The 23510-nt window shown below is 34.1% G+C and overlaps 1 protein-coding gene across 3 annotated transcripts in view; it reads left to right on the top strand.

Moving 5' to 3' along the window:
- Positions 1 to 23510, top strand: part of LOC145675822 (uncharacterized) — a 526764-nt gene that overhangs the window by 110592 nt on the left and 392662 nt on the right. The window contains exon 1 of one of the 3 annotated variants that reach the window (XR_014129221.1): positions 18363 to 18789. The exons of 1 other annotated variant lie outside the window; for it this stretch is intronic. The gene's annotated coding sequence lies outside the window, so the exon portion shown is untranslated. Of the gene's footprint in view, positions 1 to 18362; positions 18790 to 23510 lie in introns of those variants that run through there. One more of the 3 variants, XM_081746548.1, reaches the window with a different exon arrangement.

The following is a 23510-nucleotide window of genomic DNA, read 5'->3' as shown; positions in this document are numbered from 1 at the left end:
GTTTGGAATAAGAATCTGTTCAAATATTTTAGATGGTACCGAGATAAATGATATCAATCTATAGTTTTCAACTTCAGATGGATTACCTTTTTTGTGAATTGGGCGGGTCTTGCTAATCTTCCAGGCTTCAGGAAAGGTCTGTGTTCTTAATGGAAGATTATAAAACACAATGCTTTTTATCAATATCTCGGCACAAGATTGAATAATATATACACGAGGTATTAACTTAAATCAGGTCCAGAAGATTTTGATGGCTTCGACTTCCTAACTGATTTTACATAATGATCTTCAGGGACAACATTTATATTCAAGCGTTGGCACTCTTCAAAGTTAATCGAATCAGCTGTAGTAGAATTACCAGGATGTTGAGAATATACCCTTTAAAGAATTCAGCAAAATTGATAGCAATAAAATTATTGGTATCTAAAGATTGTTTTTGCTAGGTCATATGACTAGTTGCTAATTTATTTATTTTTTGTTGTTGATAAAGTTTTAAAGTTTTTTCAAACTCGTATGTATCATATTTTCAGTTTGAAAAATATACGATTTATGCGCCTTATCCATAATACACTTTAAGTTTCCACGCAATTCGTCTCGTATTGCATTTTTAGTTATCTACAATATTATTTCTCTTTTAAAGTGTTAATTATTTCTGTATTAATACCAGCATGTATTTGAATATTTCTTATAAAATGTTCTCTTTGGAACATATGCATAAATGATTCTGTTGAAAATATATAAAAACTAGCCTCTGGCTAGCTGAAGGGCTCCGCCCCCAAACCCCTGGGGCTGCTTGGCCTACTTCCTCGCGTTTTTTATCTATCGGCCTTTGCATCAACAGTGAATTTCGTAAACTTGCTCTTTATATTTCTTGAATCTACCCACCCGGGGGCTTCGTCCCCACACACAGTCTTTACTCGTCCTACGGCCTCGCAATCGTTTCTTTTCATGTTTCAACTATCTAAAACATAAGATTTTGTATCCCAAAAAACGCCCATTTAAATAGCATAGGAATTTCTTCATCCCCCTTTAGACCCATAAAAATTTAAAATATTCACTTTTGGCAATTTTCCTGTTGGTTAGTCCTGGAAGGCTACAATCATGCCAAATGTCATCATTCTAATCCTGCCGGAAGTGCCTAAACATTTTGGGATGTAGAAGACATCCCATATAAATAACATGGGTAAGATTTTTCAGTTCCCCTTAAAACCACTCTGCGGTTGGAAATTTTTATTTTGGATGATTCACTGAGGTAACGCTAACGAAAACGTACAGGCATAGCAAATTTCAAGTTTTTATTCCAATTCTAAGTACTTAAAACATAAGATTATAGGTCCAAAAACAGACCCATTTAAATAACATGGGGAAATTCTTCATCCCCTCTTTAGATCCTCTAAAAATTAAGAATATTCACTTTTGGCAATTTTCCTGTGGGTTTGTCCCGAAAACCTACAATCATGTTAAATTTAATAATTGTAGCCCTACAGGAATAATTTGAGGGTGTAAAAGATGTCCCATATAAATAACATGGGAAAGATTTTTCAGTTCCCTATAAAAACACTCTAAAGCTGGAATTTTTTATTTTTACTGATTTACTTAGGTAGTGCTAACAAAAACGTACAAACATACCGAATTTCAACTTTTTATTCCAATTCTAACTAACTAAAACATAAGATTATAGGTTCAAAAAAAGGCCATTTAAATAACATGGGGAAATTCTTCATCCCCTCTTTAGACCCCCTAAAAATTAAAAATATTCACTTTTGGTAATTTTCCTGTGGGTTAGTTCCGGAAAGCTACAATCATGCCAAATTTAATCATTGTAGCCCTACAGGAAGTGCTCAATAATTTATGTCAGCTCATGTAGTTTTATATATAGTTAAGATATAAATCATTATTAACATCTTTATATATATTTAATCTATCCCAGCTTTTTCTTTATAACTCCTTGTACAAGGTATAAAAGTCTGCTCTCGCATAATTATACACAGTGCTCAGACTACGATTGGTTTTCTTAACCTGCTTCTTTATATTATGTTCTCTTACGAAAGGACACATATATTATGACTTACTGTAATGCTACTCCTTACATTAAGTGAAACTAAATCCAAAATTTTGTCATAATCGTTTTTTATGGTTACAATAATTGTAAAGTATTTCAAGACAAAAAACTTGGCTAATGAGATGAGATCAGTGCATAAGATTATAAGATTAATCTGTAACTGACGGAATATTGAAGTCACCGAAGTTAATCATATTATGATATTGAACATTTCGTATGCTCTCGACTTTGGTAAATAATCATGATATTTATCAAGTTTAAAATTGGGTGGAATATATATCGATATTAAGTAGTGAAGTTTGTTACCCATTAGTAACTAGTTCTATAGCACTTCCATATTTACTATCAACTTACAACATGTATTTCAGTTGATACTGCAACAACAATCTCATCCCATTCTATTAGGTCTATCTTGTCTAAATACATATTTGTTATCGATAAATTCATCATTATAAATAACACAGCCAAGTTTCAGCTAAGATGATGATCTTAAATTTTACTGCACGGATACCTATATATAAATTCCTTAATTTTATTTTTAAGCCTCTGACATTCCGATAATTAAACGTTGTACAATGCGTGCGATAAATCTTTTAGTTCACAGCGAACTTTTGACCTCGTATACTATCTAAATGTATACGAATGTTTCATTTTTCCCTATTTTTCATTTTATATTGTCCGCATGATCGATTCAAACAAAATCAGTTTTTCCCTTTCTTAACTGGGGGCCGCGGTGGCTCTGGTGCAGGGGGTCCCTAGTTCCATACCAGCTCGTGCCAAGTGAACTTTGTGGTGGGAAAACACCGTGTGCGTGGGTTTCCTCGGGGTTCTCCCGTTTCTTCCCACTTTCTTTTTTCACCATTTAATTCATTTCTCATCATCACCGTCTGTTTTAGACTCGCCGGCATAAGCGTGGGACGTAAAACTTAGTTTTTATTTCATTTCATTTTCTCTTCCTTAACTTTTCCAGTTTCATAATTGTAATTCTTCTAAGTCATGACAGATTTTGACGTAAATACTTCAACCACACAGAAAATTTATTATCTTTACAACTCAAGACATAAGTTTTCTTTTAACTTCTTTTTTCTTCTTCAGGAAACTATATTTATCAAATCGTCTAACAAACTTCACAGTTATACCTGGGTTATATATTAGACATAGAGTTAATTAGTTACATTAAGATAAGGATGTAGATAGATGTAGTGTTTATGTAATTTTAAGATCTTGTTGCTACTTAACTTAGGTTGTACGTTGTAGTGTTTATGTAGAAAAATATTGTAAGTGGTTTAGATTCGAATTATTTGTTCCACCCACTATGGTAACTATATGCTTATCCAATAAACATAATTTTAGTGTACTTCATTCTTGGATTTTTGTTTGTATTTTATACCTAGAGAACACATCTTTTCGTACTTTAGACTACCACAACATATTATTACTGGAGTATACTTGTGTACATGGTTTCTGTATATGATAGTGAGATCTCATGATATTATCATTTTCATCATCATCACCGCAGCAGTGCTGGGACCCATTTCAAATGAATGTATTTCAAATACTTATTTTGTATTTTATATATTAAACACCTTTTCAAAAACTATTTTGTATTTTATATTTGAAATAGGTTTTGTGGTGTATTTTGTTATATTCCATAATATGCAAAATAGAAAATAAGTCTGATCTTGGTAATAAAATATTACGCAATTTACGAATCTGCACCACAGTATACTAGAAACTAACAGTTATAAACATTACGGCGGCGCCATTTTAGATTGCCTGCTGTTGCGGAACTTGCAGTCGAAATCCCTCAAGTTTTCAAAGATATTGTTGGTGTGGTGTGTCTCTCACAATACCTTATCGTACAAGGTGGAATTCTTATTTGGATAGTTTAATGAAGTTTCAAAACGTAAAAAGTAAGTTAAAAGATGCATGCCTTGCACTGGGAATTCCCACTTTTAAAGATAACGAGTTGGAATTTCTCGACGAATACCAGAGCCGTACTTACGGGAAGACGAGCGGGGTTGTTGTCCTGGGCGCTGATAGCAAGAGGGCGCCGAACGAGCAAGAAGAAAGGATAAGTATTGGTAATGAGTAAACATGCGTTGCTCCGAAAAAGTATTGGCGCCCTATTAAAAAATATTGTTGCCGGTTTGCAAAGAAATAGATGTTAAAATTTTCTTGCTGTCTCCGCTCTCAACCCAAATATTTCAACAAGATTGATATCAAGTTTTTACTCTTACTTAAAGAAAATTATATGATTTTTTAATGACCATGTGATATACACTACAAGGTGCCGAGTAATGACTTATAGTGTACGAAGGAGCGTTTTCAAAATCAGAAACGGCAAAAAATTGAAATACATGTTTGGCGTTTTCATGCCGATGAGTTTGTTTAATTAATCACGCTTTTCTACCCATTGGATTAATCACGGCGGTGAGAATGAAGGTATGGAAATGAGAAGATTAAAGACACAGAGGCAAGCTGCTGTATGCGTGGGAATATGAAAAATGAAGGTAAACAAGGTTTGATTTCTTGTTAACACAACATGTCTGTTGTAATACAATATGGTACATTTTTTTAAATGAGAAAATACGATCATTGGTTCAGGTTGAAACCGGTCAAGTTGTGCGGCTAAATATTAACCCCAATATAGACATTTATCTATGTGAATATTGTGGTTACAGGTATAAAGAAAAATAGGACAACGTTGAAGAGTAAGAAAGGAAGCGTGTCTACCAAACATATAGAACATGTCTATCAAATGATTACTTAATTAGTCTAGTAATACTAGACCAATGGTGGCTCTTGAGAAGGGTTACATGAGTAAAAAATGATATTTTATTGGTACAAGCTAAGGAAAGAAGGCTTACTGTACCTCACATACTAGACCCTAATTCTTCTATACCCCTTTCAACACGGAGAAACACAATTGTGCGGGTTGATTAAAATCGATGTAGAGGTGCCCCTATTTCTTTTGTGCTTCGAAACGGCGTGCAGTGATTGTGTAAGTTTCGTTGAACGACTTCCAGTTGTTTTGGTTTGTGATAGGTCATTTTTGGCGCGTACAAGAAGAAACAAAAGTAGTGTTCGTAACGAAGCCATGACTGTCGCCGTGTTGAAAGGGATAGCTTTCAGAGGTGCATGAAGGTTTCATTCCTGTTTCTTGCAATAAAATTACTATTTTTTACCGCTGCAAGATTGCATGGATGGTCTTAGCAGCTTCTTAAATTGGCGATCTTATCTGGATCTATCGTCATACGTGGAAGATATATAACTATGAATAAAGAATGTACCTTTTGGTTTTGTGCTAATAGGAAACTTAAATATATAGTACGTGCATTTTTTTTGCATTACAGGAGTAATGTTTTTATATGTTGTGTATAAAAGATAAACTCACACGTAAGTAATAATTAGTTACATTAGAAATAGGTATAAGGTAACTGATGCGAACATCGCGACTAGTTCGGAATATTGGATACATTTCATTGATCTTCAACAAGAAAAAAACTCTACATCAACTGCCTAGGACTTTATAGTAAAATATTCACCAGCTGAATTTTCAATATAAGAAACCAGCTATAGTTTATTAATGCTTTTGTTACAATAGGCAAATGGGCGATATTGTAAGCATCTGAACATAACATCGCCACTTACAAATCTCAGGATTTACAAAATAGGTACATAAATTTGAGTGGTAGGTTTTCAATCCAATGTTAGAAAAACATAATTGGAAATACAATAAACAAGTATGCAGCAAATAATAATACACAATAAAACATTATTTTTAAAAAATATATATGACTAGTAAATAACAATACAATAGACTTCCTCTGTGGATTCACATAACGCAGACGTAATCTTAAGAAAAAAAAAAAAGATTGTCCAACAGTCTTGACACTCCAGCTATTGATACAGACTTCACTGACTCATAGTTTTCATGAAACCACATCTTGCATCCTATAAATTGAATCTAGTATTTTCGTTGGTAATAATACTCCCCAAAATTACCCAAAAATTGTCCTTCTGATGGCTCTCTTTTGTAATACGCTAATCTTGGCTAACACACAACTTCGGTTGATGATAATCGTTTAGGAGTTGTCTGGATTGACCAGCTATATTTAATTCCATCTTCCCGATTTTCTTTGAAGTTTGTCCTTTGGAAGCTCTTTCAAATTCTATCAACAATTCCTGTCTTAGAACAATTGTTTTGCTGTTAACTGATTTTCAGCAAACTTTTGGACCCTTAATTTTAGATGTTGACAAAATCTTAGCCACGATAATTTGTAATAAGACTTTATCCTTGGGATTTTGCAATGATCCATGGAAACCTGTCGGAATTGGAAATTTACCTTTCTATGAAGTGGAATCAATAAGTTCATGATCAGCTATAGGCTTTTCGACATTGGATCTTTTTTCGGAAGTTAAGCTAGGAGCAAAGGCAGTTTCTGGAAACATGTTTGGATCATAGGGAGTGATTCTTGATGCCCTAAACCCTGAAATAGCATTTTCAGGAGTTGCAGCCTTGTACCATACTCAAGCAAAAAGTCAAGGAAACTGTTGCTTGCTTAATGATTTCCCAGGATACATTTGTTGAAACGTGACTGTGGCTTCATTCCATGCTACGTTGAGAGATTTGAAACAGCTCACATCAAGTGGTTGCAGTTCGTGTCTACAATGGGAGAGAAGATGAAGCATTACAATATCAAATTTGACAGCCAATTCAAGTGCAGATGCATCCAAGTGACTGCGATGTCCGTTGGCGATATTACCAACAAGAGTATACGGCGGTATTGTCTGCATTATACTATTTTAGTTATCCGTTACTAAACTTCTACTAATGAAAGGAAATACATTTTCTTTATCATCTGCAATGAGCTAAAGTCCTAAGTGACGCAAACGTATTTTAGAGTTTTATGTCTAGAAAGCAAAGAGAATAGGAGAGTATTTACTTTAAAAAATTCTTGAAAATTGACGATGTTTTTGTGGCTTCAAAGCACACAGCGTGTCTTCTTCCACAAGGCCTCAGGCGAACTAAAGGAACGAGAATTTCCCGAAAATGTGTCAGCAAGTACCGACAGACAACCAACAAATATACGCAGATGAAAATAGCTTTTCAACAGTGTAGGTAACTTCTTAAACTAAAATTTTCCGTATCAGCGGCGATATTGTAGACATAACGATATTCACCTCAGTTACCCTTTTTATAGTCTATAATAGATTTTGCCTCAAAAATACACTTATTTTAACTTTAATATATGTAGGTGGGTGTTGTTCAATTTTCAGTAACCTTGGCCAATATAAACAAGTTTCGCTGTATATTTTAACACATCAATAGATTATTTATTATATTAAATGATGTGTGAATACCACTAAAGTACCACTGGGGGAGTATTATTGAAATTCTATGTAACAATACTTATCTGGAGTTTTCACATATCGAATTTCAATTCCAAGACATCAAACTTATACATGTTAACGCTGTAACTACCAAGAAGCATGTTAATTGTTCTAGAATATAACAATGAATTATTCTTAACAATGAATAAAAATAAAAATGTTAAATGATTCAACATACTGTAATATACATGGACAACATTAAGAAATAAACATAACAATCAATATATCTCCACAATGTTGTCAAAATAAAGCAAAAAAAAAAAAAAAAAAATGTACAGGCAGGACAGCAACCATAGGGGACAAGCCACCTCTAAAATGGCATTGGCTCCCTAGAACAAAATGCATCATTTTGTGCTGTACACAAATACAATCCAGATTAGGGATGGCCTTTTCTTTAAAATCAATTTTTCATTATTTCGAAGAAGTTTACGCTTTTCGAAAATAATTTTGTTTTTCCCAAAATTTTTAGTTTTCGACAAGGTATTTTTCGAAAAAAATTGGCTATCCTTATATAGATATATGTAAAATATGGTTTATTTTAGTCATTTTATTCCCTTGAAAAAAAAAATACGATGAAGAAATGTAAGTAGCTAGGAACGAATGATAGAGAGATAGATACACGTCTTTTCAGCATTTATTCATTTATTTTACAAACTTCTTGATAGTTCCTCAGCGATATCGTGAATTTAATAGAACGAGTGAAATGATGGTAATTATTAAGCAGAATATTACGAAACACATATGGATTTAGAAAAGGCTGAAGTGAGAAGGGACAGAAAAGAAGCTTCAAAACCCGCAAATTTCACAAATGAGCATTTTAGTAATAGCTAAAACATAACTTGATTTAATTTAATACATGGAAACATGTCCGAATCCAGGGGGTCTAGGGGGACCGGCCCCCCTAAATTTGTGCTGCCCCCCTTAAATTTTCACAGTAGGCTTGCAAATGATGTATAATATGGTGATGAACTATAGTATGGCTCCCTCGAACTTCAGCCCCCTTACATTTTTGGGCTCGCTACCGGCCTGAATGGAAAGGAGAAAGTTTAGTGCGGTGGTCCTTATCTTGAAGGTATTTTTCCCATTGCTTCAATTGTTTTGCAGTCATTTGCAGGAGTTTCTGGTAAGAACATCTGTCAGCTTCTTTTCCACAGAGTGCCTGAATTTAGCAGGAACTAACTGTAGCTCCTGCTGAACTACGTGAACTGAAGCAGGGATGCGGCACAGGACCGACATGGCATACGACCGACAATTCAGCTCAGAAACCTGTTTCGGTCCTATGCCTTGTCGATACTATGCCGTTTCGGTCCTATGCCGTGTCGATCCTATGCCGTTTCGGTCCTGTGCCGTCTTGCTCTTACGCCGCTGCTCTGAAATAATTTAACTTTTAATCACGTGCCTAAAAATAATATTTTTATTATCTGTTTAATATTTGCTGTTACAAATTATAAACTCCTGTCGACCCTATGCCTGTGTAAGTTATATGCATAGAATACATACAATCGAAACGGCATAGAGCTGACACGGCGTACGACTGAAATGGCATAGGACCGAAACGGCACAGGATCGACACAGCACAGGACCGAAACGGCATAGATCGAAACGACGCACGATCATCGCCACTGCGTAGGGTCGATAAAACCAAATATATATTTCTTAAGAAAGCAATCAGAGCTCTGTCAATTGATTTTAAAATATAAGAACTACATGAATATTAATAATTGTGAGTGACAAAATAATCATAGTGCTAAATGGGCGAGATGTAATTTTTTATGTGTATGTCAAAAACATTTCATTTCAATATTTATGAAATACTTATATTATATTATATTATATTATATTATATTATATTATATTATATTATATTATATTATATTATATTATATTATATATTATATATTATTATTATTATTATTATTATTATTATTATTATTATTATTATTATTATTGCTGATCTCGTTTTTAACCGGTTTCAACTTAATTATATGACTCCCGTCTCTGACAACTGCAGATTAAAGAGCTTTTCTCCAAAGAACTTCCTGACCATTTGACAGGTGTCTAATATTACTAATTTTTTTTTCTTTAGATTTGTTAGGAGATTACAGCGATATATCCCTATTATAATTAATCTGTACCTATATTATCAACATTGATCAGAGGCGCAATAATTAAGCATATAGCTTAGATATAATTAAAAGAAAGAACGCTGTTATTGACAGGACATGTTGTCATGAGTAAGATTATTAGTTTATTATTGATAGAACATGTTGTTATTGTCGAGACTATTAGTTGCTATGGGAAAGCTCATTACTGAGGGATACGCACGAAATTGGAAGATATGTACAAAAGCTATGGTTGCTGTTGATATTTAATGTACGTATAAAACAGAAGAATAAATCGACGATATCTGGATACAATTTATGGTTAGTGATTAATAGTTGGTATATTTATTATAATGACGTAGTGATTTTAAGATACGTAAAACGAATCAGGGCTAAAGCGAAGTGTTTATATATATATATTTCGTTTTATCTGGTGCCGAAGACACGGGACTATACTATACTATTTAGTTCCGAAGAATAGTAAGAACTGAGTTTATGTGTATACGTATTTTATGAGTTTCACTACTTTAAGAAGTGGGAAGAGAATCCAAAGAATTAGCAATATGCAGGATTCCGAGATTGAAGAAGTACCCAGTATTTCAAATGAAACCATATCTGGAAATGCCGTAACTGTGTCTGAACATTCCTATTCTAATCTTATTGATATGTTTAGTCAACTACTAGATAAAAAGTTAGAACAGAAATTTGATCAACAACAAAAACTGAATGATGAAAAGCTAGAACAGAAATTTGATCAACAACAAAAATTGTACGATGAAAAGCTAGATGAAAAGCTAGATAAAAAGTTAGAACAGAAATTTGATCAACAACAAAAACTGAACGATGAAAAGCTAGAACAGATACTAGTGCAGCATAAATCACTTGCAGATAAAGTACAAGGTGTGCAAGAGAATTTTGACCGCTTGCAACACAATTTGAAAGAAAATTTGCAAGTATTAGCTGATGAAGTTACCATCAAAATTACAAATGATATGACACGAGAAGTTGATACCAGGTTTCAACAATTTAGTAACAAATGGCAAGATAGACAGGATCAACTAACTCTAGAAACCGAGTCGATAAAGAAAGTCGTTGAAACCATGGAATCGACGACAGCCCAACAAAAAAGTCAGATAGCGAATATTACAGCCCAGGTCAATTCACATAGCATACTGATATCCAACATACAAGAGGAAATCAGATCGTTACAAGAGAGGGAATGTGACTACAATAATCCTATGTATAAGGAGGCTTTGGGTACCCCCAATCAACAGGAAACATTGCATCATCAACAGGAAACATTGCATCTTCAACAGGAAGCATTGCATCACTGCCCGAGAACTCCATTAATAGAAACTGACGGGATATCTTCTTCTAAGAGTTCTACTGATGATGGTTTAGTTGTGGAAAACCACAGAAGGCGATTCCAAAGTCCAGATCGCAAAAGGAGAAAGGAGATAAATAAGTGCGAAAGGGTTCCAGACCATTATCAACGCCAACAAAAACATAACTATAGCAAAATAAATGTTAAGGTCAGTGAAATTAAGGCCATGACTAAATTCAGCGGTAAGTGTGACGAAACCGCAAGCTCGTTTTTAGAAAAATTTGAAGCAGAGTGTGAAATTATGGGTGTAGATCAATCTAAATTTATGAAGTTGTTACCACATCTGTTACTTCCTCCTTGTTCCTTGTGGTTTAAGGCTATTCGCGACCATATAAAATCCTACGAAGAATTTAAACGGGCCTTGTTGGCTAATTACGAAAATGATTTCTTGTTAGCTAACCGTGATGCGATGGTGCGAACTCGACACTATTCACCTCGGGTCGATAAATCTCTTACGGATTTTACAATCAATGCATATAATGAACTTAAACTCGTCAATCCGTTTCAGCCCGAATCCAGAATAATCGCTTCCGTACGCATTTTATTGCCGTATAAATTACAACAAATTCTGTTGTCAGCTCAATGCGTAAACTTCAATCATCTCATAATTTTAGTTCAAAACTTTGAGAATCAATTCCCGAATCCTAATGGGAGTAATCGTAATCCATCGAATCCGATTGCCGTCAGAAACTTGAATATAACTAATGAAAATACCGAAAATCTTCGCAGCGATGAGAGATCACGTGACAATACTGGCATTGGAGTTAGTGAGAGATCTGTTATACGTACTGGAACTGGAGCCAATGGAAGATTCAATTCTAGCGGTAGAAATGGAACGAATTATAATAATCCGAGGAACAGTTGGACGAACGGGAGAAACTTTCGTGGAAGACGCAATTACAGTAACAATGTCATGCATACCGGTGTAACTCAAAACAGATGCAATTGGAGATCTCGAGATGGCAGGAACTGTCGGAATAGGACCGAAGTAATAAATGAAACAGGAAATGGATCAAGAGAAAATAACCAAGATTGTGGTGTTCAATGTACTTTAATTGACTCGTTTATTAATCATAATTTAAACTAAAACCCGCTGATATGGTTGGGGTTAATCCCATACCAGCCGAAGGTTCCCACGGTTATTCGACGCAAAATTCGTCTATTAATTTATTTGTGAATAATATTGATGATAAATATAATTTAGATATGAAAAGCTGGAGCAGGTAAGCGGCTAAAGCTGGTTAAAATTTCAACCCTGATATGTTAACTAAATTAAATTTGGATAACAATTCTTAATTTATTCTCTCAGATGTTACGAGTTGTGTTATGAATACTTCATTTGGACTTTATATTTGAGCAACATGTTATGATGTGATTAATTTATTTTATCTTTGTATTAACTTTGAGTGTTATGTTTACCTTTATTTTACTTTACATGTTCAAAAGAGATTTGATTGTGTTAACTTGAAATCCATGACAGTGAACTTAAATTGAAGCTTTTAAATGTAATTATTACCTTCTGATCTTGTTGTTGACGTGTGATATGGTGGCAATCTTAATTGTAAATAATGTTGTTTGTATATGAATGTTATCGCTCAATGTAAAAGAGGAACAATTAACTACTAACTCTGTGTAAGTCATCAGTTACTTATAATTTTGAATAGACCCATAAATGATATTTGTAATGAATCGACGTTTTATGATATGTAATTAGTAATAAAAGAAAAATGTTGTTATAAATGAATTGATATATATATATATGGAGAAAGAAGAGAAAAGAAAAATATTTATATTGATGTAATAATAATAATTAATACGAGGATTGATGTAATAATAATTAGTACGAGGGCTATTCAAAAAGTGAGTGTTTTGAAAATATACAGGGTTCTTTCCTTCACTGTAATACTGTTACGGAATTCCCGTTCTGGGCGACATTTACAGCGATATATCCCTATTATAATTAATCTGTACCTATATTATCAACATTGATCAGAGGCGCAATAATTAAGCATATAGCTTAGATATAATTAAAAGAAAGAACGCTGTTATTGACAGGACATGTTGTCATGAGTAAGATTATTAGTTTATTATTGATAGAACATGTTGTTATTGTCGAGACTATTAGTTGCTATGGGAAAGCTCATTACTGAGGGATACGCACGAAATTGGAAGATATGTACAAAAGCTATGGTTGCTGTTGATATTTAATGTACGTATAAAACAGAAGAATAAATCGACGATATCTGGATACAATTTATGGTTAGTGATTAATAGTTGGTATATTTATTATAATGACGTAGTGATTTTAAGATACGTAAAACGAATCAGGGCTAAAGCGAAGTGTTTATATATATATTTCGTTTTAAGATGTTTTGCGATTATCTCTTCAAGTTGTGTCAGAATACTTTTAGGGACAATTGCTGTAATTGAGATAATGATTGGCATTAACTTATTGCATTATTATTATATTTCTCGTTTGATCTATACTATAATTTATTGATGTATTTACAGTTTGCCACTGATAGGACATGTTCCCTATTATAATTATTATTTTTTTTTACATTCGCTCAGTCGCGTTACTCTTAGTCGGTTACCTAGAGCATTCGAAAACCGACGAGTTATCATCATTGCGAATGATTTCTATAGTGGTTTTGTTTTTTTCTTTATTTCCATAAGTGAAAAAAGAAAAAAATAGGAAAATTTGGGAGGGAAAGGATAGGGAAGGAAAAGAGACCAAAAGAAGGGAAAATTTACAAAAACGAAAAACAAACAAAAAAAAAACTAAGAATTTAACAAATAAGTTTGAATCTAGATTGCTTGTTTTTTGTGTATTTCTGTGTGTGTGTTTGGTATCTGTGTTCTCTGCGTATTTATGTTTTTACCTATTGGCTGCTTCTTCTTTTTACCTTAGGCTTCTTCTTGTTTCTTGCAGGTTTTCCCTGTATGATTAGGTTTTTTCACCCACATGTTTATATATATATATATATATATATATATATATATATATATATATATACATACACATATACATATATACACACATACACACATATATACATATATATATATATATATATATATATATATATATATATATATATATATATATATATATATATATATATATATTAAATATATTTCTTTGGTATTCACCTATTTCTTTCACTGCACTAATGGTTTTCACCTGTGTTTCCACACTAACACTTGTGCACCAAAACTAATATTCTTAACACTACACTACACTGTATGCTTTTGCTGTCACACACTAATAATCACTGACACTTATTTTTCACCTATATCACTTTCTATTTATATATACTCGTATATATATATATATATATTTAACTTCACCTTGCACCACACGAATTTCTGGCTTTACTTAAGCTTTTAGTTTTTCAGCCTGTTGGTTTTCCATTTATTGTCTACTTTCTCTCTTTCACATACTAAAAATTTATCTTTTCATTTAACTCTAATACTGTATTCATTATTTATTTATTTCTTTTAACCGTTCATTTTGTGTTCCTTGGTATCTTGGCTGGTTCTTATAGACTGGGTCAGGGGTCCACTCGGAGCACTTAGTGTGGACCCCGGTCCGTTGTATCCCAGTGCTATCCTCACCAACTTCACCTGGCGCCCGAAACGGTAAATGCGGTGTTTTCCATTTTGTCCTTTCTTGCCATTACCTTATTCCCTCCCGTGAACCCACCACCACTCTCCACTTCACTCACTCTTCTTCACACACTCTTGCACCGGAATTCCTCTTCCAGTCCCTTGGCTGGAGGTGCATACATTCATTCAATTTGTTCCCGGTGGGAGACACGGATTTCCTGTGTTTCCTCTCCTGGAGTCTTTTCTCCGGTCCAGGAACAAGTCTCACATTCGTTCATTTTCTTTCATTCATCACTTTAATTCTCTCCATTGTTTAAATTTCTTCTGTACATATTTCTTCTTATATCTGAGTATTCATTAGTTATTTTTTTCAATTTCTCACAATCTTCCTTACTAGTTAATATTTCTTGTAAAGTCTTGTTTCGAATATCCCTTCTTAGTATCACGTCATCTTCCATTGTTGGGCACCACATAATGTGGTGTTCTGGTGTGCCAATTTCTCCACATTCACAGCTTGGTGTTCGTTTGGATTTTATTTTATACAAGTAATCTTCATACGGTCCATGTCCTGTTAGGAAATGAATTATTCCGTAAGTGGGATTTAAATGTTTTATTTGTAGTCTATCTTTTATGTTTGGAAATATCTGATGTACTCTGTGAGCTCCTTCATACCGTTGCCAATCTTCATTCCAAATTGCTATAATATGATCTTCAATTTCTTTTTCGGTATTTAGTTCTTTATCAAATGTATTCCTGATTTTGTCGATTTCCTTTTCTTAACCAATAGTTCGCTGCCCTCTGCAGAGCTACAATATTCATAGGTTTTACTCCTAATATTATATTTAATGAGCTATGTGATGTTGATGAAAAAGCTCCACTTAATCTTATGAGTATGTTTCTTTGTGGTCTATTTAATCTATTCTTATATGTTTTATTTTCTAATGTTCTCCCAATCCAAACACTTGATGCATATGTTATTGCAGCTGCTAAAATGGTTTCTTGGTACAAATTTATTATTTTCAATGGTAGTTTGTAATTGTTTCTAGCTATCGTAATTAATTTATTTGCTATGCTGTTCCCTCTAGTTGTTATATATTTAAAATGTGCATCAAAATTTAGTTTTTCATCTAATATTATTCCCAGATATCTTATCTTTTGTTCTCTTTTTATGTTTATATTATTTAGCTTTATTATTGGGTTTCGTTGTAACTTTGTTCCAAAAATTAGGTATTTAGTTTTGCTCGTTGATAGTTTTAGTTTACTATCTTTGCTCCACTTGTCTAATTGTTCTATTATTTTTGCAGTTTTAATTTCTAATTCTCTTCTGCTATTTCCACTTGCTGTTATTGCAATATCGTCGGCAAATGCAACAACTATGTCCACTTCCTGCATCTTGTTTAATACTTCCAAGCATGGTTGTAGCTCAATGTCCCATAAAGTTGGTCCCAGGATAGAACCTTGTGGACAACCTTTCTCGGTCTCAATTTCTATGTCTCCTTCTTCGTTCGGTATTATGATTTTCCTGTTTAATAAGTAATTTCTTATTAAGTTTATTATGTATTTAGGCAAATTTAATTTTCTGATATTTTCTAGAAGAGAGGGAAACCAAAGATTGTCAAAAGCTCCTTCAATATCTATAAAGAGTGCTAAGACATATTTTCGTTCGTTCCCTATGTATTCTGGATACACAACACACACACACACACACACACACACACACATATATATATATATATATATATATATATATATATATATATATATATATATATGTGTGTGTGTGTGTGTTGTGTATCACACAACTCTGTAACACTTTTTTTCGTGAAAAATGCTGAACTACGAAAACATGACCTATGCCTTGTCGCAGCAGACGAGTTTCTCCACTTAAGCCTACGAATAACGAAATCACCTACAGCCAAACAGCTGCAATTCATTCATTAGTCATGGCTCATCGCGGTCAGAATGTTCGCGAGCAGCTTACTGCTCTTGTTGAATACGGTGGTATGAGTGTGAGACAAGCTAGCGATCGTCTTGGTGTTCCCTGTTCTCCTGCATATACTTGATGGAAGAAATACTCAGAAACAGGCAACGTGTCTAGAAAACCTGACACTGGCCTTCAAAGGGTTTCAACCCCACAACAAGATCAGGCCCTAGTTGATGTAAGCCATCCCAATCCTTTCATGTCATCCCGGCAGTTAGTGATAGCGTCTCGTTTTCATGGCTTCTTCCTCACCGCTCGGTGACGCCTTAAAGATGCAGAGCTTCAGGCATATCGAGCTGCGCGTAAGGAGCAATTGACGGATAGTTATAAAGTTGATCGACTAGCATTTGCTGAGGCAAATATTGGTCGTAACTAGGATCATGTAATCTTCACAGACGAAGATATTCTCTTTAGCAAATGATGGTCCTCGACTTGTGTATAGACCAACAGGAAAACGTTACGATCCACAGTACATGCACAGAACGCATCGAATGGGGCATGTTACTATTCACTGGCTGTGTAAGGCTGAGGATGGCTGTGTAAGGATACAGTTGGTAAATTACACCGTATAGAAGGACGATTGAACAGCCAGATATTGCGCAGTATGGCTTGCTCACCGCTGCGAGAAATGTATTTGAAGACGGCATTGTAGAAGTTCAACAAGATCATAGCTCAATACATGATTCCCATCTAGTTCAAGCCTGGTTTCAAGAGGAACCCAATGTTGAGCTAGTCGACTGGGTTCCAAGAGGATCTGACTTGAACCCAATGGAAAATATATGGGCGGAAGTTACAAGAACTCTACACGAAAATTGGCTTGATCCCCCACCAAGGACAGCTGACGCACTTTGGGAGCACAAGGCCATCAATATGTCGCTAGCTTGGTTAACTCATTACCAAGAAGATTAAGATGCGTCATCGAAGCTAACGGCGATTATACGAGATATTAATACCTGAATAAAGATTTGTCTTCATACCCAGGTGACCTTCGAGCTCTTTCAAGAGCTCACTCAAGTTTTTCCATTTTTCCTTTAATATTGCTTTCATTGGGACGTTTGCGTTTCGTCGGAATGTACAATATATATTTATTTCTGCTCCTTTGCTTACCCTACACAGATAGTCCAGTGGTTAGCACGTGTGCCTTTGGTGTACGGGGTACCGGGTTTTATTCCCGCTGGGAGAGGCTTGTGTGTTTAACTATCTGTGATAATTCTGTGTTCGTGCCCCTGTTGTTAAAGAGGTATTCTTAAAACTACAAACCGAGTAAAACAATTACAAATAAACAATCAGTTCGGTACGTCAGTTTCGGTACTGAGGAACGTTCGGTATGTCAGTTTTATTTTAATATCTAATGTCTAGCGCGTTCCTTGGTGGGTCTTATAGTCACGGGTTCAATTTCCGTTAAGGGTCCATTAAAATTTTACTTGAACTAGAAATTATTTGCATGAATCACCCGTCTTCTTTAGCCTAAAGGGCTTAAACGTTGAGAAAAGTATACGGTAAAAATGAAATAAATAATGAGACAGTAATAATGCTATTAATCTGTATCTATCTACATAGAAAAAGACGTCGTCTATCAGAACAAAAAATGGCTTAACCGTTTGAAATTATTTTTATTAGTTAACACTTTCACCTACCTCTGACATGGAAACCAGTATGTCTCTATCACATGGAAAATTGTTAAAGAATTTAATTTCTGTATTGATTTATATTAAAGGTATAGCTGTACCTTGCTTAATAGATACCGGTAGTAGTAATAATTATATTAGTCAGCGTTATTTTTAACATTTACGCAATATGTGTCGTTTGAAAGTGGAGAATGTGAATTTACAAACCACGGGTCTTGGAAACACGCAAATTTTTGTAAACCAGAGAGTGCGTATTTATTTTCGAATGGGACGTCAGCAGTTTTCTGAACAGTTTTATATTATTGACTTTGATGACTGATATTCTTTTCCGAAACTGTTTTCACACCGAATACTGTGCTATCATTGACATACCTAATAACGTATAAAGGGTGCAAAATAGAAAGTTTAGCGTTCCTATACAGGATGCCTCTCAGTTGTCTACGGAAACTTCTCGCTCTTCCCTGTTTACTTCTAGGGGAGAGGATCGTGGAAGCAGCCTTGTTTTCCGGAAACTGATGCAGACACGTCCAAGGGAGTTGTTCCTAATGAACCAGACCCGGAGTTGGAGGTTTATTATGATAATTCTGTTCTTCATCCTGAAGGGATAAACCGGGAAGAAATGCAAGGTAATTATAAGGTTTCTCCTGAACTTTAACAGTTGGATTCTAGCTTACAGATGTATGATAATGAACTTTTAGAAAATTATAAGCATGTAATTACTCAGAAAATTGGTCGTGTTAAAAATTTTGAATATAAAATAGAAGTAACTGATAAGCAGGGCCCGGATCTTGTTGACAAGTCAACTTTTTTCTGTTACGCATAACACAAGGCAAGTTCAAATTAAAACGTTATCCATCAACTCTAGGTTCTAAAAATATAGTTTTTTAGGGCCAACTTTTGGTCACTTTTTGCCATTTTGAAATTTCAGGTCATTTTTTTAATATTTTAAGGTAACTTTTAGGTCACTTATGGTCTTTTTATTCTTTTTCTTCTACATAAGGAAATCTTTGAATGAACACGGTTTACGAATGTGGAAAAGACGAAGTTGAATAATCTCTTTTCTTGCTTCCTGAGTATTGGTGTGGAAAAACTGCATTCTTAACAAGCTAATGCAAACTAAGCTGTAGCTGGTTAACGAAAGGTGGGGGTTGGTAGGTGGCCAAACATAATTTTGGGTTGTTGACCACAAAGGATGTGATCACGTGAATAACTAAAAATGGATTAGAAGGCGTACAAGGATTTTAAACATGTTTCTATCTATTATTTTCATGTAGTCTACACTTGCGAACTTTTATTGTTTAAGAGTACTTCCTAGCTTCAACTCGGGAGTGAATTGACGCTTTCAATACTTACAATGCCGTACAAGGGACTGATCAATAGAAATAAATGATCAATGGACTGCAACTAAGTGAAACAATACTTTTTGAACATGAGTGAGAAATGTTAACTAAAAATCCAATGGATATTTAAAAAATGTCAATGTTTAACGAAATAAACGTTTAAGAAAACGCAAGTTTTAAGGTCAATTTTTGTGATTTTTAGGGTCATTTTACAGGAATTTTAGTGTCATTTTATAGGTCACTTTTTAGAAAATTTTAGGTCAACAACATCCGGGCTCTGCTGATAAGACTCCAATTAGGCAAGAACCATACCAACTTCCTACGTTTAAACAGAAAGAGTTAGAACAATTTATTGAACAACTTGAAAATGATGATATAGTAGAAAGGGTAGAATTTCGTTCTTTTACATCTCCCTGTTTTCTTGTCAAAAACTCAGATAATAGTAAACGTTTGGTGTGGCGTATAGAGAAATTAACAAACGAGTTATTTGTAATAACTTTCCGTCTTCTAACATGGAGAATGATATATCTAGCATTTTTCATCATACTTTATTTACTAAAATTGATCTCAGATCCTCCTTTTTTCAATTGACCTTGACAAAAGACGGTCGTCATTATACGGCATTTGTGACAAAAACAAAATCTATCAATACAACGTCTGTTCTATGGATTTTTGAATAGTCCGTTTGTATTGAGTAATTTGATGCGTTAGGTACTTGATGGGTTAATTGGTAAAAATCTAGAGAAATTCTATGATATTCTCCTGTTTAGCTCTGATATAGAGAGTCATAAGAAATTGTTAGAGGAAGTTCTTTCTCGTTTGAGAAAATGGGGTATAACTATTTTCCCTAAGAAAACTTTTCTATTTCAAAATTCTATTAAGTATTTAGGGTTCCGATTTGAAAAGGGATCTATGAGTATTGACCCTGAAAGAATTAAGGCAATTCAGGATATACCAAAACCTAAAAATCGCAAAGTTGTTAATAAAATCTGTTAATTTTTGCCTTTTATTCTAAATTTGTCCGAAATTACTCTGAATTAAATGCTCCATTACAGGAATTTCCGTTCTCCTAAGAGAATATTTAAGTGGACTAAAGATCATGATATAACACTGCAAAAATTAAAAGATGAATTTTGTGAACACGTAGTTTTAAAGGTTCCTGATACGAATTCTAGTTTTATTGTCCATTCAGATAGTAGTTTACGTCATTTTCAGGAGTTCTTAGTATGACGAACAAGGTAATCTAAGACCAGTTGCTATGTTCTCGAAAGCTATTCCATCTACTTATTGGAGTAAGAATGTTTATGAATTGGAACTTAAAGCCTTAACCCTTTGCATAGAACGCTTTGAGTACTATTTCTGTAATCCAATTGGTGTGTACAGCGATAGTAAAAGCTTATCTTGGCTTCTAACTAATCATAAACGTCAATGGCGATATGGAACACTTAGAAAGCCTTGCTCGTTTTGTCGCTGATTTTCTCAGCCGTGTTGGAAATCATTTAGAATTCTACACTAAAGATGAAGATACAGTAGAACTTGTTAAAGATCATGGTAAAAGTGTAAATGTGTCTTTTGTAATTTTTTGGAAGTATCCTTATTTCAGTATCCCCTTAAAAGACCATCAAAGGAAAGACCCTCAGTTGAAGAAAATTATTACCAAACTAGAGAATAAACAGAAGGTAAGAGGTTATAAATTGCAAAATAATATCTTATTGAAGCAAACGAAAGGTAAATCTGGATAAGATTTCAGAGCTGTCGTACCTTCTTCATTAGTAAATTCAATTCTAGAGTATGTCCATAATTCTTTGGTACCAGGAGGTCACATGGAAATTAAAAATACCATAAATAAGGTATCTTCGCGCTTTACATGACCATCAATGTATTCTGACATTAAGAATTATGTAAATATTTGTGATGTATTTCAGAAACACAAGGATAAAACCACTAAACCAATGGGTAATTATTATACAAGAACAGTTAAACATCCTAATTATGTTTGGCATATTGACGTAGCTGGCTGACTGCCTAATTGTTCTGGTTATGAGTATATTTTGATTGTAATCGATTCTTTTAGTAGATTTGTTTTTAGAACCTTTGAGGCAATTACATTCTAAAACAATTTGTAATAAACTGTTAGATTTATATCTGAGATATTGGTTTCCAGGTTTGTATTACATGACGGAGCTTCTTATTTTAGAATCTATCTCTTCTCTGGTTATTTTTGCTGAAATTGTACCAATACGGGCTCTTCCACTGTGCTCATTTACTTCTCTCTTTCTGTAGCAAGTTTCATGAAGTAACATTTTTCTTTCACTCTTGAAAGTGGGAACAGTTTCTCGCTCATAACCCAAGCATCCTTTTGTTATTACTAATCTCTCTTTGCACCATTCTCCGAGAAATTTTACTTGGTTTGATGTATACCCCTCCGAACCATCAAGGTAAGACTTCATTTGATCGTACAATATTGACCCATTGAAAATTCGCATTCATCTTCTTCATCAATAAATTGGCATTCACCTTCTTCATTAATAAGTTGGCGTTTATCTTCTTCGTTAATAAATTGACATTCATCTTCTTCATCAATAAATTGGCATTCATCTTCTTCATCAATAAATTGGCATTCATCTTCTTCATCAATAAATTGGCAATTCTTTTTTTCATTAATAAATTGGCATTCATCTTCTTCGTTAATAAATTGACATTCATGTTCTTTTTCAATAATTTGGCATTCATCTTCTTCATTAATAAATTGGCATTCATCTTCATCAATAAATTTGCAAAGTTTGCTATAAGTTTCTCGTTTCATCTCCTCTGCTGGCCTACGGACACTCTGAGATGTAATAGGTTTTAAAAAATCGCGAAAACAGTCTCTATGGTATTTAGTACAGTTGCAACAAAATCTACCACGCTGTTCACTTTAAGAAGCACTGATCTACCCCCTTTTATCATTACGTTATTGTGCTTGTTCAACTAAATTCTTTTAATATTGAGTCTCGTTACTTCCTGGACAGACCTTCGATATTTGTGATGCTTTTGAGTTTCGGTTTTAAAAGACGCTTCATTTGAACAAAATATACAGTCCTTCCTAAAATCAAAAGGTGGTACTGTAGTGCGTGGTGAAATGCTCGATGTGCTGGGGATGGCAATTTCATGTACAGAACTTTCATTGATATCCTTTTTAATAATAGACGGTCGAGTATAATTCTTACGGCAATCAACATGTACGCAAACACTGGCAACGTCTTTAAAATGTATATCTCGATCTCCACTAGCACTTACCATAGCTGGCAACCCATTTGTAGTCATATTTACAGTTTTTCCATCACTTAATGGATACTTACAAATAACGCAGTTATCTAGTTCTTCCTCCTCCATTGTTATTAGATCACAACGGAAAACATAACACACGGACAAATATACATGAAAAAAAGTACAACACAGAAGTAAGATATTTATCCAAAAACGTCGGCGGACTATACGAACCAAACACAAATATGTGACTTTTTCGAATGAAGCAAAGGCTGCTTTCTAAGCAGAAGTGCACACGGGATTTTAGGAGACTTTTGATATTTCAATTAAGATCACATGAAAAACAAATCCTGAAAATTTCAGCTTCTAAATTATTTCAACACGACACCATTTTTGGTCCTTTATTTACGGGTCTTTTTTATATCTGCATCCTGTCTCCAGGTTCACCTTAGCATTGTGGAAAATGTCTTCGTGGCCAACTGTCGTGGCGGAAGGAGGGGGGGGGAGTAAGACATGATGTCCTTGATTCTTGAAAATTTTCATTTAATTTGCTTCAGAAAACAGTAATTTTATGTGTGTTATAATGGGAAATGAAAGTTGAAACATACCATTATTTCCTAAGTTAGATTGTATTTAAAAAAAAATAATCTCCAAAATTTGGCAATTAAGAAAGAAGCCGTGGAAAAAATAAGTTTCTATTCCACTTCGAAAGTTAACAACCAAGTTCCTCTTCTTGTAAACAACAATACGAAATATAT

This window comes from Thermobia domestica, chromosome 18 (genome assembly GCF_964235325.1).
Source record: "Thermobia domestica chromosome 18, izTheDome1.hap1.1, whole genome shotgun sequence".
Lineage (NCBI taxonomy): Eukaryota > Metazoa > Arthropoda > Insecta > Zygentoma > Lepismatidae > Thermobia > Thermobia domestica.
Note: the sequence above shows the minus strand (reverse complement) of the source record. Positions and strands in the feature narration are given on the sequence as shown.